Source organism: Nyctereutes procyonoides, unplaced genomic scaffold (assembly GCF_905146905.1).
Source record: "Nyctereutes procyonoides isolate TBG_1078 unplaced genomic scaffold, NYPRO_anot_genome, whole genome shotgun sequence".
Classification (NCBI taxonomy): Eukaryota; Metazoa; Chordata; class Mammalia; order Carnivora; family Canidae; genus Nyctereutes; species Nyctereutes procyonoides.
The window spans coordinates 11,831,848-11,846,090 of record NW_026575046.1 but is presented as its reverse complement, the minus strand read 5'-3'; the positions used below and the strand labels follow the sequence as shown (position 1 = coordinate 11,846,090).

Below are 14,243 nucleotides of genomic sequence, written 5' to 3'. Positions count from 1 at the left end.
TTTCCTGGTGCTTACTTACAGAAATCCAATAGGGCTTTGCTACTCTAACTATCACAGCCTGTTCTGAGCCTTAAAATGTTGTCTTCATCTGTTTGATAACATCTGCTCCACACTCTGGTCATATGGTAGCCCTTAGGAAATGGTTCTCTAAGTCAGAAGCATATTTCATAAGATTCATATGATTTACAAAGAAGAATTTTAAGTTGTATTGAGTACTTTTGGGGTGATTCATGCAAAAAAGAAGATTTCCATTTGCATACCAGCAAAATCCTGCTGCCTTAGAAAACCATGCTAAACTATGTAATTAATCTTTGTACATGGGGAAGGATTTATTTTTCTTATTTCCAGTACCCAAGAAACAGATTCCTATAACCTTGGTCTCGAAGATATTTAAAACAGCCATGAATATAGCACCACGAGGTTTTAGGTTTGGTATGTGGTATAAGGAGAGAACAAAATCTAGTCCTCAAAAACTTCTTTTGCTTTTCTCTAATTGTTCTGTTGTTTCCTGCCTCTTTCTGCTTTCCTTTCCTAATTTCCTCCCCCCTTTTCTCCCCTTCCTCCTCTCCTTCTTCTGCCTTTCTTTCTCCAATAATGAAGTTTTCTTTTTTTTTATTATTTATTTATGATAGGCACACAGTGAGAGAGAGAGGCAGAGACACAGGCAGAGGGAGAAGCAGGCTCCATGCACCGGGAGCCCGATGTGGGATTCGATCCCAGGTCTCCAGGATCGCGCCCTGGGCCAAAGGCAGGCGCCAAACCGCTGCGCCACCCAGGGATCCCTGAAGTTTTCTTTTAGGAATATTTATGACCTGTGCTTGCTGTGTGTTGTAACTTTGATTTTGTTAATTTTCATGCTAGAATCACTCATTTTCACACTGTGAAACTATTACTTTCAGAAAAAAAGTGCTTTATTTTAAAGTTTTTCCAAATTGTAGCTATCTACTACCATTGGATTTCTAATTTTAGGTATTAAACTATTTTTAATTTCATTTTTAAAAGATGTATTTATTTATGTGAGAGAGAGAGAACAAGAGAGAGAGTGAGAGAGAGAGAGAGAACAAGGGAGGGGTAGGGAGACAGGGGGAGAGAATCTCAAACAGGCTCCCTGCTGAGTGTAGAGTCCAATGAGGGCCTCCATGTCATGAGCCTGAGATCATGAGCTGAGCCAAAACCAAGAATTAGATGCTCAACCGACTGAACCACCCAGGTGCTCCTAAACTATTTTTTAAATGTTGGACCCTTCGTCCAATAAGCAGATGCAGTAGAAAGAAAAAAAAAAACAAAATTTGAGAGATACCTATAACAGAAAGTAGGAAGTACTTAATTCCTTGGGGCAGACACATGAGAGAACTCAGAAAAGAAGTGATTCTGTATCTTTATGTGTATGTGTGAGTACATATGACTTACATGTGATTTTTGTCATGTTATTGTACCTTCTTTTGGAGGACTACAACCACTCCCTTTCTTTCACAATGTTTTACAGATTTTAGGTGGTATTGATGTTTTCCCTCCTACCTAAGTGGCTGTGAGTGTTGTGACTGAGACAAGTAAGAATGAAAGTTCTCCCTTCCCATGGCCAAACGACTGGTTCCGGAATGTGCTCCTGAGCTAACATGTGCCAATCATGTGCCAAGTTTTCCTTGGGATTTGTGTTGAGCTTTCAGGAGAGGCATGGCAATAAAGCATGTAGGACTGGGACTGACTGTGGTTACCTTGCTACCCTAGTAAGAGTTTGTCAGAAAAAATGCTACACAGAGGCAGGTTGAGTTGAATGAGAGCAAGAAAGGAGATTAAGTGGGTTGATGCCATTGATGGCATTGTTGCAGGTTTATACATGGAAGGCATTTTCCAGATATATATGAAATGGGTGATGGAAAGGATGACTTTATAGGAGAGAGAGCAATCAAAACAAATTCAAGGAGGAAAAATGGAGCACAGCACTTCTGGGACTTCAGGATGGGGTTCCAGGATGTTGGCTCTTTAGTGGCAGAGATGAGCTGAAAGGCAGTAAGGGACTGATGATGGGGAGGACATTGATTTCCAGGTTAAAGAGCTTGGATTTGATCATGAAGACAATGGAGACCCTTTAAAGGCATTTAAGGAGACATTTGATATGGTTAAGTTTGTCTAGGGCTGGCCTGTGTTAAGGAAGTATATAAACTTGGAATGAGTTTTATTTTTTAAATTTTAATTTTTTTTGAAATGATTTTTAAATATCATTACTGATGTATTACATTCAGAAGCATCAAGCCAATAATAGGAAAATTTGAAGGTCTAAATCTAACTCTTAAAAATCAATTTTTTTAAACTGCAAGTTTTTCTTGTCATTTATGATATTATAAAACAGCATGGAGACATTGTTATGAATATATCGATTTGATCTTAGACATTCCAGTTATATTAAAAAAGCTAAGTTAGCAAACAAAAAGCATTACAACTGCTGAAAACCAAATCAGTAGAAATAACTAAAGTTAGGAAATAGAAGAGCTAACTTTGCAGTGAAGAACTACAATGGAAACTGAATTTGTTCTAATGCTCAGAGTAGATGACTTTATTAAAAAATCAAGTAAACCATAAGTGTTGTTTAAACATTTGGTATATCCGTAGTCAATTTTTTCTATCCAAATTCTCAAAATAAGTATTTTGTAGGTATACTATTTTTTTATTTAAAATGTACAAATTGCAATACCTGTATATAAAGTAGTCAAATTTGAATTATATATATATGTATATATATATATATATATATATATATATATATATATATATATATTTAAAGATTTTATTTATTTGAGAGAGAGAGCACACAAGCAGACAAAGTGGCAGAGGGAGAGGGAAAAATAGACTCCCCACTGAGCAGGGAGCCTGGTATGGGGGCTCGATCCCAGGAACCTAGGATCATGACCTGACCCAAAGACAGATGTTTAACCAAGCCACCCAGGTACCCCTGAATGATATATTTTATGTTAATATGCAATGCTTTTTAGTTTGCAATGCTCTTTTCTATCTATGTCTGTACTCCCAACATCCCTGTGATATAGACCCTGAAGCTTATTTTATAGATGAGGCTCGAAGATGGTGGTTTAGTAGCATACTCAAGAGCACACAGAGAAGCTGGCCACATTGGGATTTGTGTCTGTGTCTGAATCTAAAGCCCAAGACTTTCTGGTTTGTTTTTGCTTCAAATACTGTATCCTTTACTTTTCAAGGCAGCATAACAGATGACGCAGGCCAGCAAGCTAGCTAAGTGAGGACTTAGGCGTCTAGCCTGCACCACCGATGCATGGGATGGGTCTGGCAGTCTAGTGGAACCAGTGCCTTCTGCAGATGAGCCTTGTCATTAGGCTTTTGATTACATTTCCTCTGCTATTTAACTTCCCTGAAGGAGAGTAATTTTGCCCTTGATTCTCTTACCTCTTTTACTTCTCCTTGCCAAACAAGGTAAAGATGGGAATCTTTTCCAAGTAGTAAGGTGACTAAAAGTCCCATTTAGATGAATGACTACATTCCTTCTAATGGGCTGATTACCAAGTATTGCTACTCTACACAACTTGAGGCATTCCTCACTGTCTGAACTCTTGCTGTTGACTTGGTTAGGAAGAAGCCAGCCCAAATCAATATGGGGCCACATGGCATTTTGGACACTGCATTTTTAATTAATGACCATATCTTCAGAGATGAGTACTGAGCTCTCCTTACAGATGGATTACCTGGAGCTCCCAGATTCCCAGTCTTGCTCATGTTCATGCCAGCAGGACCTTTCCTCTGGGTTATCTGGCTAATTCCTATTCCTACTGTCAGCTCATGCATGTCTTCCCCCCAAACCTTTCCAGACAGATTAGGTTTAGGTTCCAGACAGACTTAGGTTTCTTCTCTGGGAATTCCCAGTTGTGTTACAGAAGTCTCTGCCTTGAACTCTAAATGTCAGCAATCACTGGCTTTTTAGATGGGGGGCCTATGTTTTAATCTTTCTGGCTCCATTGCCAGCAACAAGGAGTCTGGAACCAATGAAGGCTTGTCTAGCTGAAAACTGACTGACTGAATGAAAATGATGGGCCTTTGAAATAATGAAAGTACATATCCTGAAATATGTATCTTCCATGTATAGATACTCTCTGTGAATGGCTTCTGCTCTTGGTCTTACTTTAAAATTGTTGGAAGAGCCTCAGTGTGAGTATACTAGGAAATACTATAGCCATTCGGTAAAAGGAAATAAAGAGAAGTGAGCTAATATTTGTTGAGGACTATGTCCTAGGACTGGTGAGGACTGGCTTATGTATGTGTTATTCCAGTTACAGCAATTGCATAGGGAAATATATTTTATCTTCATTTTATGGATGAATAAGCTAGGTTCTAAAGAGGTTGAGTTACCTTCAGAAAATCTAACATTTAAAGTAGGACAGAATCCCAGAAAAGAAAGGGCTCAAAAGTCTGCTAGACAAACTTAAATGCTCACTCTGCAATTATTATGGTTAAAATATGGCAAGCATTTATTCTTCCTGAGGCTCTTCTGTGTATGTGCATATCCGCGTGTATGGGTGCATCTGTGTGCATGAACCACGGAGCTGAGAATGCCTGGTCATCTGTGTTTTGCAAGGATAAATGAGCTAAGACACATAAAGTGTGTAGCAAAATGCCAGGTATTAGTAGCCTGGGTGATGATCATTCTGCTTTCATAGACTAATAACAACTGAGTATACAATATACTCTCTTAGCGCCATACTGTGCTTCCATTAGAACAAGCAAATTACTGCCATATTGTGGATATCAGTAAACAGTATATGGCTCCTAGCTAGCTGCACAGGGGGAAAAGAAACACCTAACAGAGAAATTTTGCTACTAAGCTATTCCTTAAAGAATGACAGAAATCCAAGGCAGACCTAGAAATGAGGTCCTGTAATGTTGGCCTTGGATGGTCCAACCCTGGTAGATTCTTATCCAACGTAGCCTGACATTTGCGGAATCTGACTGTGTTGGATCATGTTTGAATTGTCTTCATTGTGGTCTTTGCATGTTGGGAATAGTTCTAGGCATTTGGAATTCTCCAGAGCAGAGGATCCTGCAAGGTGTTCCCTAAGCATTCTTAAGCATAAACAGTTGCTCTCTTACCCTGTTTGTTCAGAGCTCACACTGAGATAGATCTCAGGGACTGTGTCTTTATTTCCGGAGGGTAAGGATCAAGCCTGGGCTTGGATTACTCTCTGGTATTTCTTTAGCTCCTCTCAAACACAGAGTACCAGCTGACTAACACACTGAGGTAATCTGCAAAAAAGAAAAGGAGAAAAAAAAAATGCCTACCTAGTACATATGGCATGCAAATACTACCTACATGTGGAAAAAGTTCAAAAAATGTGACAAAGTAATAAAGTCTCTTATTTTTGCAAATTGGAGAAGACTCATCAGACAGAGTTAAGGGAAAAAAAATCAAGGGAGATAAAAATATTTCTCTATCTATAGTGGCTGTCAAAGCATTGTGCTTATGGATGCTACATTAACTGCCTACAGCGTGCTCCTGTGCTTCTTAAGGCAGTAGAAGCTTTCAGGGCCAAGTGGAGCTGCACTTCACAGTTCCTCTTAATGAAGTCAGTGAGAGCCCTCTGAATAAAAATGCCTCAAAGGATGTGGAATGGAATGAGAATCAGGTTCACCAAAAATGATAAAAAAAAAAATACAGATTAAGTAAAAGAAATTTTACCTTAGAGCATTGACAAGGATTGTCTCGGCTCCTTGGGGAGCTCAGCCTGTGTCGGCAGCATTCATGGTAACATTTCCTTTCTGAAACTTGGCTTTTTAAAAGCTGCCGTAACTTGAATCAAAGGGTCTTGTGAAAACGGAAGTTAACATTTTTTTAAACTTTCTGAGTTATTAGGAAAGCCCCTTCAAATGAAATTAACTTTAGGTCATGGAAAACAGTATTTTGCCTATGAAACACAGTTCATGCACTTCAGATGAGCTGAAATACAATATTTTATTCATTGAGTGGGTGGGGAGGGTTTAGGAATTACTTTAAAAAGAACTAAAACCGTTCAAAGCTATTTCTTAAAAATATCTTATTTCATTGTAGAAAGATCTCTTACTGCTCTTATTGAAGATTTGGTTCTGTTAGTAATGATTTCTTACCCTTGCCTACAAATTCTGTGATTCATTTCTGTTATAACATTCTCTGTTTTATGAAAAGGTTTTTTTTTTTTCTTTTTTAAATCCAATCTTACCTGTGATTAGTCCTGCCCTACTTTCCCATGTCACCTTCAACAAAGTGATAAAGCCCGAGTTTCCTCCAAAAATAGACATTATTTGAGTCTCCTTGTTCTTTAGCTGTGGTGTCATTAGGGACTTATGTGGCAGTGCAGAGACGAAGAAGAAATATGTCATTTGGTTCTGAGGTCAGCCTAGTCTGGGGAGGAAAGAGCAATCTGGTAGTGAAACACCCTACAAACTAATATCTCTGATTCAATTCACAGGAAGTTCACTGGGATTCAAAGACATCGCCCACATTTTTTCCCCATAAAGAGACCTGTGTCCACGTGACCTAGATTATCAGACCATTAAAAGTGAATATGCATCCTTTGCAAAGTACGATCGTAAATTTGGGGGACTAAGAAGAAGCTTAACAGCTTTCTATTTCAACTCTTCTAATTCTTGAATCTGTCTTCAATAGCTTCTCCATGTGGTTTGGTTCTCTTGTCTTTCTAGTTATATTCCCTGAAAGGAAACCCCATACTCAAGATTGTGAGCTCTTTGAGGGCGTGGGCACTGAGGTTTTTTTTTGTTTGTTTGTTTGTTTGTTTTGTTTTGTTTTTTTCTGCCTCACTAGCTTCTGAATCTAAATAATGACTGGTACTTATTAAAAGCTCACTAAAGTTTTGTTGAATAAATTAATGAATGAAGGACCACTTCAAACTACTCTTGACGTAACTGCATACTAATTATGATGTAAAACATATATATGACCTACCCTCTTTGTAATCCTTCTCTCTCCATCTCTTCACCCCTTCCTCCTCCTTGTGGCGGGCATAGAAATCACCCACGCTGGAAATGAGAATCTAACACTTAGTTCTTTGTATACTCAAAGTAACTTCTTACCATTCTTGCAATTGAAGGAGGCCTCATTTAATGTAAGTTAAGGTTTTTCTAGCCAGGTGACCATTCTACTCAAGTTCTGCACATCTCAATTTTTCCATCTGTAAAATGAAGATAATAATTGCATCTATCTGAGATGATTATGTGAAAACCCAATGCCATCTTGCATATAAAGTTCTTCAGAACAGTGTCTGACCTATAGTAAGCACTCAGGATACATTAAAAAACTGATGCCTTATGAAAAAGCATTTTCTACATGTATTCATCTTTGTTCTGATTCTCTCTTGTTGCATAACTGCATCATTGTCTTTTGTTTTTCTCATGTTGAATGAGCTCACATGTGTGATTGTCACTCGGGCTCCTCACATGTGCATGTAGGAATCCAGAGACATCTGAATATTTGCGAGTTGGATGTCTGAGAAGGCACATGCCAAGACTGGGAGTTGGAGCTGCCTGTTGTCTGAGAGCTCAGCTGACTCAACACTAGAGTATCTACTTTTAGCCTTGCCAGATGATTTGAGCTTCTTATAGCTTGGTGGCTGGGTTATAAGAGCAAGCATTGGGGGAAACCCAACTAGAAGCAACAAGGGTGTTATGACCTGGCCTCAGAAGTTCCATGGCACGACTCTCCTATATCCTGTTGGCCGAAGCAGTCACAGAGCTTGCCTAGATTCAGAAGGGTAGATAACAAAGACTGTAAAGTGCAAAGACTTTGGAAAGTTTCATTCGCTGCATTGACTATCATAACTTTTTCTTTTATATTTGAGATGAAACTCGCTTATGTATTATCTTTCTTCTCAAATGTTTAAAGCCATATAGAAAAGTTTAAACCCTCAAACCCTCTTTTCATAGGATAGGCTTTCAAAAGTCAGAAGATTGTTAATGTGATTTTAGTGAGTGTTTCTCTGAATAAATATTTGTAGATGCTTCAGTTTTTCTATAGAAAAATATGGGTTAAAAATCTTTTGGTTTTGTTCTTGGTCTTAGGGATTGAATGTGGTGACTGAAATAGGTCGAAAAAGTAGCTAAAAGCAATATACCATTCTTGGTTGGTCTCATTAGATTGGGTTGAATGGTTTAGCTAGCCATCCATTTCACTCTTTTATCTTCAGATCAGCCAACAGAAATAAATTTGAATCAAAATCATTCATAATGTATATTACTTGGTTATTCATATTCATATCTCTACCCTGTCATAGTTCTAGCATAATAATAAATAAGATTTTATAGTTCTCTTTAGCTCATATAGTGTTTTTACATAAAATATCTCATTTGATCTTTATAATACAAGCTGGGTTACCTCATATATATTATTTCTGCTTTCTCATGAATATTTTGGAGCTCAGAGGGATTAAAAGATTTTTCCAGTAAGGGGGTGAGGATATAGGTATCCACTTTTTGTAAGTTCAGAAATGCTCATTTATTTATCAAATTTCTGATTCTTTTCTGTGCAGTCTTCAAAATCAATAGTAGATCCAACAGTCATTCTCAACATCTTTCCACTTGTTTTATACTAATATAGTATCTAGAAACGTTGTACTTATTTTTCCAGCTTTCCCTGTAGCTAAGTGCTATCGTGTGAGATATTTTTGGCCATTAAGACATAAATGTAAGTCTTCTAGGAAGATTCTGGCAATATTTATCCTTTGTTAAAGAGGAAGGATGAAGCTGATACTGTCCTTTGCATTTCTTTCTGCTATGAATGTAGTGAAAATGTCCACATGTGTTAAACAAATACAGTCTTCTTGGTTTAAACTGATAATGGTTGGGTATTGTTACCAAAAGCAGAACACATTTTTTAGCTAAAATTACCCGTCTGCCTGTCCTCCTCCTTCTCTCTCTTCCTTCCTCCCTTCCCTCCCTTCCCTTCCCTTTCTTTCCACATGTGATGAATATATGAATATTGAAAAGTGTGAATGATACTAAAGAAGAAATAAAGCTATTTTAGAGGAGTTTGATGAATATTGTTAAGAGATTTTACTATTGACCTTTCATTTTTAGGAAAAGAAACAAAAACAAAGCAATGGGAATGATAAAGTACTGAACCTAGACATACTCTAATTGGCTAACAAGTTACAGAAGTACTGTTTATTTTCTTGTCTCATTTACTCAATATGAATATTTGGTTTATTAACTGTTTAATGATTAATTAATTATTTACTACACTGGTCATAAATTGGCCATAAATGAGCCATGAGATTGGGAAAGATATTTGGAAGTATTTTGTTGTTGTTGTTTTAAGAAAGCACACAATCAACCATGGATTCACTCTGGTGCATTCGATAAACCATGCTGTTGTACTCAAAGTATTAATGTCTGTAAAACAACCAAGAGGAAGCACTTATTTGCAGATAAGTGTATGTTCTTTATTTTTTTTTTTTAAAGATTTTATTTTCTTCATTTGACAGAGAGCAAACGCGCACAAGCAGGGAGAAGGAGAGGGAGAAGCAGACTCCTTGTTGAGCAGGGAGGCCAACGTGGGGCTCCATGGCAGATGGAGATCATGATCTGAGCCAAAGGCAGATGCTTATCTGACCAAGCCACCCAGGCCCCCCTGGGAGCGGATGTTCTGAAAAACATAGATGATGCATTCATTGCAGTTGGTTACATCTCTTTCCATTACCCTTTTCCGCAGTTGGTTACATCTCTTTCCCTTACCCTTTTCCTGTCCACACTTTAGCTCAGGGCATGTAGAGTTTCTTACCAGACACTTGCTTGGTCCAGTTTCCTTTGCCTGCAATGTATTTTCCTTTTTCTTTACTTAGCTAATATTCATCCTACAAATCTCAGTTAAGGCTCACTTCCTCTGGAAAGATTTCCCTGATATTTAAGGCTAACTTCTTTTTCCATTTGTTTCCATAGGGCCTTGACTTTCCTTTATCATGACTCACAGTTGCTTGTTTACTTGTCAATTACTTGATAAAGTCTAAATTCTATGAAGATAAAGTTAACACCTTTCACATTTGTATTCTTAGAGCCTTGCCTGGTACATAGCGGGTACTTAAAACTTGTGGAATAACTGACAGAATTAATTCAATCAACCTTTTATAATTCTTACATTTGCTTTAAAGTCTTTACTTAGTTGAAAGTAGCAAGTCTACATCATTAGATTTACTTGTGTGATTTTACTTTTGCCATCATGACAGAAAGAATAATCCTTTCTTTTACTTTTTTATATTTAATACAGATGCCTATCTAATTTTCCATTTTTTTCTTTGACATACTTTATATGCCAGAGAGTTATCAGTCTCCTCATTTCCCAAATCCTTGTTTGCCAAGTGTGAATGTTCAAAGTTGGAATAATTTTGACGCAGCATAGACTGCATTTTCCTACCTAAAAGATCAAAGAAAGATACTATGCTTGACATGATTTATTTTTGACAAATATGTGTAGCCTACCTTAATATGTGAAAACATTTTTCGTTAGGTTCCTGAGGGGGAGAATTATGTCTCACTGGATATATATCTCCATTTTAACAAAGTGTGTTACTCTTTCCAATTTTGTTTTGTTTTGTTTTGTTTTATCACCTAGTATCTCAAAAGAATACATATTCTTAAGTATAAATGTTTCTGGGACGGATTTCACAGTATATACTATAGGTGATTCTAAAACCTCTAACAGTGAGGTTGTTTAAACCTAATTTGAAACTCGTTGGGTTTTCTTTTGCAAGATTTTTGTAAGATTCGGATAACATTAACTAATAGCCAAATCAATATTCTAAAACTCAAATCTCCTTTCTTTACCTTCCAAATTGGCTGATTGATGTACATTTTCCTTTGTTAATCTCATATCTTTCAGTTCATTTACACAATTATTTTCATTTTCTTTTTGTGTTTTATTTTGTGATGTGGCACCTCTGACATTATTCTTTTATTCATATTATTTATTTTTTTAAAATTATTTATTTATTCATGAGAGACACACAGAGAGAGAGGCATAGACAAAGGCAGAGGGAGACGCAGGGTCCATGCAAGGAGCCCGATGTGGAACTCAATCCGGGATCACGCCCTGGGCCTGAGACAGACGCTCAACCACTGAGCCACCCAGGTGTCCCCATTCATATTCTTTTTTTAGAACATCTTACACAACCGTGAGTCTTCAATTATACAGCTCTTAGAAAATTCAAAATTGAAACTCATTGGCCTACTCACTTCTTTTTCTTCTCATGTTTTTAGAGAATATTTGATGATATGTGACCGTATATAACTCCTTAATCCCCAGCACTTCTTTGCTAACAAAGAGCACCAGACACCACTGTGTTGCTTAAGCAATAGTTGGAAAGCATTTTTTTTTTTTTTTACTCTTACCTTTTACTAACTCTCCATATGAAATAAGTCTCAAAATCCTCTCCATGTGCTCTCTCTCCTCCCCACTGCTACTGTCCCACTGGGCTTTTGTCATTTCTCTAGTTTAGCGAGAAAACCGCCTACCATTCCTTCTTTCCCATCCTGTCATATCTCCTTCCAAGTGATCTTCCATTGAATCTTATTCTTTTGCCTTCCTGATCTCTGACCTTTGGCACATACTCATTCTTTTGGCTGAAAAACTCTCCTCCCTAACCTCACTGCCCCACCCACTTTCTGTTTCTTCCCAAGGCTAACTTGTCCTCAGGTCTCAACTTCAAAAAGCCTTTGAAGCCCACCCTTTCCTTCCAAATAGGAGGTTCAGTGTTTTCCCTTCAAGTCCCCTACTCTCCTTCTCCTCTCTCTTAGACTACTGAACTTTTATGGTCCCTTGTGCCTTCCACCTTACTGGAAATTCTGTGAGACTATCTATATATTTTTCCTGCCTTGCCCCTGATTCAGAGCACATAATTGTTACTTATGAAATAAATTAATTCATAAAAATTACTTCCTGAATGGTTTTGATTGTTTCCTCTCTTCTCTTGGGGACATCTCTAAGAGAGAAACTATTCCTTTAAGGAAATAAAATGCTATATATTTTTTTCTATCAATGTTATGAGCTTTCTAAAAATATGAATTTGAAGTCTATATTTTTAAATCTTTCTCAGACCTCTTTTAGTATTTCAAACTCCACAACTTTGTGATCACTATCTTTCAAATTGTCTTTCTTGAGAAAAATGAGTCACTGTTTGATTTGTATGTGCACTGACTGTGAGACCTTAAATTGTTACTTTATTATGCATAACTCATAAGGGCTTAGATTTACTTAATTGGAAAAGTCCAATTGTGTGGTTTCTAATTCTGCTAATGTGATGCTGTTGGGCCAAGGGGAGGTATAGAGAAGTTTTTAAATTACTTGCTATTTCTATTAATTAATAATTGGTTCAGTTTTCCTTAGTAAAATGTAATATCCCTTTAATTGTATTAAGATCCCTCTATTATGGAGTGAAAATAAGGTAAAAAGCTATATGACATGCTATTTTGCAGATAAAGCTTTGCACAAAGAGGTTTAGAAAATTAGTAACTGGTGCTTTGTCAGGACATGAAATGATTACTAACTCTCTAATCTAATAGAGAATATTTTATATGATGGGAAAATGAGATTAAATAATTGCCTCCTCAAATACAAGTTTTTCTAGACTCGGAACTACCAGTCTGAGGGAGAAGAGAAGTAAATTTAAATTACACAGCACTAAAGACAACAATTTATGGTCACAATTTTTTTTAGGGTTTTATTAGTGAAATTTCATAATCCACAAGAACATGAAAGAGGATGCTTACGTTTCTTTTCAACTTTATATACTTCAGGAAGATGGATTTATATTCATTGACCCTGAATTCACTTACCAATAGCAACTTATAGATGCATGAAAAAATATTAAGACATTGAATTCTAATATCTAGCCATGAAGCGGCTTCTTAAGATCATTCGGCAGGCAGTTCACTCACTTGTCTCCTCAAATGCTTTCCTTTGTCCAGATAAGTAACCACACACTAACTATTACCCGTTAACCAATCTCTGATTACCTGAGTCATCATATCCTTGTAGTAGACATCTATTCAGATATCATCAGCAGAGCATATCTTTTCTGCTCTCCAAGAGTAGGCCCTAGACAGCCATATTTCTGTTGTGTGGTCCTATACACCCACCTTCACGGCCATGACATGCCTACCTGCTATGTTAAACCTCAATATATCCAATACTTAGTATTATCATTGCACATGGTAGATGCTCAGTTCTTTTGAGTTAGTACATAAACGAATGATTGAGTGCATAACTCAGGCTGGACTCCTCAAATTCTCTCACTTTAAAATTACAACTGAGAAACATGGAACTGAGAATTGGTGGCTCAGTTCTATTAATGACAAAACTCAAGAGGAAAAAATCTACAGGTTGCTGATTCTAAGTTAGCCTATTCCACTGAAGTATGGTTGCCCAGCTGTCCTTTGAGTATATATGGGGTAATCTATTGAGAAAGTTACATCTCTTGCAGTTGCCAATTCATGTACTCTCAGGCATCATTTAGATCTTCTGAAAGTGTGTGAGTGTGTGTGGGCAGGACTAGATTGCACATATGCATGTACATATGAGTATGTATTGTGTTAATTATAGCAGACACAAAGGAAATATATCAGTTGGGTGTCTGTGAATTGTATCTGTAAATGTGTGTTGTTTATCGACCTGGAATTACATATAGATTATTACTTTTTGTATGTTTTTCTCAGCATCAGATATGTGTGTATCTGTACATAGAAATTTGGAAAGACATATGTTTCAAATTAGTATGGGTTATACATGTGCAAATAGATGTATTTTGAACAATATGTGATTTTAGTGTAACTTACCATTTATTACAGTTCTCATTATAGATTAAAAGTCATTATGCCCTCTTTTATCTTTTTCAGATTGGAGGGATTTTATTACTCTATTTTGTGTCTATATGTTGTTTTTATTAATTTAAAGATCAATCTATTTTTTTTAAAAGTTCTGACTAAGAAACAACAAAAAACAACAAAAAAAATCAATGTATTTCTTAGCTACTTATTGTTTGCATCTTCTTCTTTCTCCTCCTACATTAGCCACATTTGTTCTGGTTCATTGGTCAAAGTAGGCATCTTATGAGAAAGATGTTTCTATTTAGAGTTTCTTACACTTGAGAGATGAAAGTGTTAAATAATGTCTAATTTTGAGGTTTCCATTTCCTTTTGTTATATTCTTTCATATTAAAGGATTGTAGCCATTTTTACTAATGCTA

At 36.7% G+C, this 14,243-nt stretch overlaps 1 pseudogene; it reads left to right on the top strand.

Moving 5' to 3' along the window:
- The window catches only part of LOC129509738 (transmembrane protein 125-like), an 80,890-nt pseudogene that overhangs the window by 33,034 nt on the left and 33,613 nt on the right, over window positions 1-14,243 (top strand).